This window comes from Coffea arabica, chromosome 6e, assembly GCF_036785885.1.
Source record: "Coffea arabica cultivar ET-39 chromosome 6e, Coffea Arabica ET-39 HiFi, whole genome shotgun sequence".
In the NCBI taxonomy this organism is placed as follows: Eukaryota; Viridiplantae; Streptophyta; class Magnoliopsida; order Gentianales; family Rubiaceae; genus Coffea; species Coffea arabica.
In genome coordinates this window covers 45820505-45823154 of record NC_092321.1, presented here as the reverse complement: position 1 = coordinate 45823154, position 2650 = coordinate 45820505, and positions in this window count along the sequence as shown.

Here is a 2650-nt window from a genome sequence, read left to right as displayed (position 1 = left end):
TCAATTTTCAAGCAAGACAATAACCAGGCTCACATGTGACTTTAATTGAAGTGCTGGTGCTTGAACTTCAGTGTGGTGGCAGGCTGGCAGCACGAAAATTAGAGAAGAACGGGTGCTGGAGCTTCAAGCTTTGAAGCTTGAAACGGCCCAAATTCGGCTGCAACGGAGGATTTCGTAGCTTGATATTCTTACCGAAGCAATGGGTATTGGAGGCTGGAGATTGCTACTTTAAAACTTGAAGCCTTGAAGCTCTCGGCTGTAACTTGTGGGTTCTTGGTAGAAGATGCAGATTTTTGTCTTGTTAGTACTTAGTACTTGGTTTTTTGGTAAGAGATGTTGCCGTGGTGGTTTGATGGTTTAATTTAAGGATTTGGGCAGGAGGAGAGAAACGACAAAGGAGAAAGGGCTGCTTGAGGAGAAGATGATGAAGACCGAAGCTTTTTTGACGGAGCTTTTTGACTTTGAGGCAAAAATTGTTAAAACATTGCAACTAAAGGCTGCAATTCTTTGATAAATTACAAGCCTACCCCAAATGTTTTCATTTAGTTGGAAAATGGAGTATCATATTTCACAAATTAGGAAAAATTTGTAGGATCGAGGTAGGATCGTACGATCCTACACGATCCTACCTTGATTTTACATAGATTAATGAAATTTGCGATTCTAATGCGATCCGGATCGATTTTGATTCTCATTGCTTTTATGTTGTGAATGTTTTCTCGATTGATTGTTATTAAATAAATAATGTCTTTGTTTAAATTGCTTGGTTATGTGTATGGGAACCTCGCTGAGCTTTAACTCATTCCTTTAGTTTTTCTTTTCCTTATAGGGTTTATGAGCAAGGACGGGTGATTAGAGGAAGACTAAACTTTTGGCTAGAACTTTTGTTGTATAATAGTGATAGTATTAGTGGTTGGTCGGATCCTGAACTTTTATACTTAACCTTGAGGATTGTATATCTGTGTTAATGATTGTATATATGTTAAGTTTGATTGACCTATCTTTACTTGCTCTTGAAGTGATACATGAATGAGCCCTGGCGAGAACTGGGCAGGCAGTCCGCCAAACCCTTTAGTTCGCCTTAGGGGGAGGTGGGGCTGTCACTTCATGCAATAATGTACAGTAAAGAATACATTCATGTCAAAGGATATAATCTATTCTCTGGATCAAGTCCCACAGCTGCTCATCCAAGGTCCGTTGACACTCCGTCAACCTGTTCTAATATCCGTAGACCACCACTTATCTCCAGTCCCGTGTCTACAATCATCCCCCTATACTGGGCCTGCACGTCTATCAAGTACCCATGGTTCATCAGTTTCTTCAACCAAACCCTTACCGGCTTGATTCAACCAACTAGCCATGGGGTTGGGGTTAGAACCCCAAGTATTCAAGTATTCATGATCTGGGTTTAAAACCTCAGGTATTCAAGTATTCACGAGGGAAGTCATTGGTTGTCACTCAATGCTCATGCAAGTAATGATTGGAGCCGTTAGCTGTCACCTAACGCTCCGTATCAAGCACGTCACGAGTTCAAGTTACGAGTTCAAGTCACAAGTAAATAGGTTAGCAAATTCTTCCTTTACCCAAGGCTGTACAACTTATTCGACTGCTCTGAATCTGGTCTCAGGTAAGAGTTCCAACAAAGGGCCTAGTTTAGCCGTTATCGGCTTACATTCACGCATACGCATGAGTAACTCAAGGCTGCCTAGCTTACCCAACGTCTCGGATAAGGGTGCCAGCGAAGAGCTTAGTTCAGCCACTACAAGAAGATATACAGCCGGCCTATACTCATGCACATGTACATGCAAGTCTGCATGCAGGACCATATAATTCAACTTTGTAGAGGTCGAGTGCAAATAAGTACACATTTACCTAGCCAAGATCAAGTCAAGTAAGCTTAGCATGTTAAGTATCTCAAGCATTTCAAGTATTTCAAGGTCAAGTGTTTCAAGTCAAGCCACAAGTCATATGTATATCAAGTTACTTGTACATGCATAAACAAGATATCAAGAGTTTAGTCAAGTGAGGTCGAGTACGATAAAGTACACACTCGCCTATACAATAACAATTCAAGTGCCTAGCAATTTCTTGCAACAAGTCATATTTAATCAAGTAACATGGAACATGCAGTTGGAACATTCACCACTTGACCTCACCAATTGGTCATCCTGGTTCTTCCTCAAGAACATTCTCAAGTCCTGTGATCATGTAATCCATCAAGAGTCTAGCCACTTAAAGCCAAGAGGATAAGAAAATATGAGGTTCGAAACTTCACTTAGCAACCACAGAGACTACAGGTTTAACCATAATATTAGAAGACCAAAAGGACTGCGGTTTCTTGTTTAAATCAAGTTCAAATCAAGTGAAATATTTCATGCATGCTAAGGTTAACACATCACTAAGTATTTCAAATCAAAATATACAGGAATTAACCAAAGAAAGTTAGATTTAAAACCCAGAAAAGTTTTCTAAAGTTTTCCCAAGTCCCACTCAATCCACTTGATAAAATTTCCAGCTTTGGTGATGTGACAGCCCCACCTCACCCTAAGGCGAACCAAACGGTTCGGCGGACCGCCTGCCAAGCTCTCGCCAGGACTACGGAGTCGATTCACACAAATCCAATATAGTACGTGCGATAGGACCCAAAGAA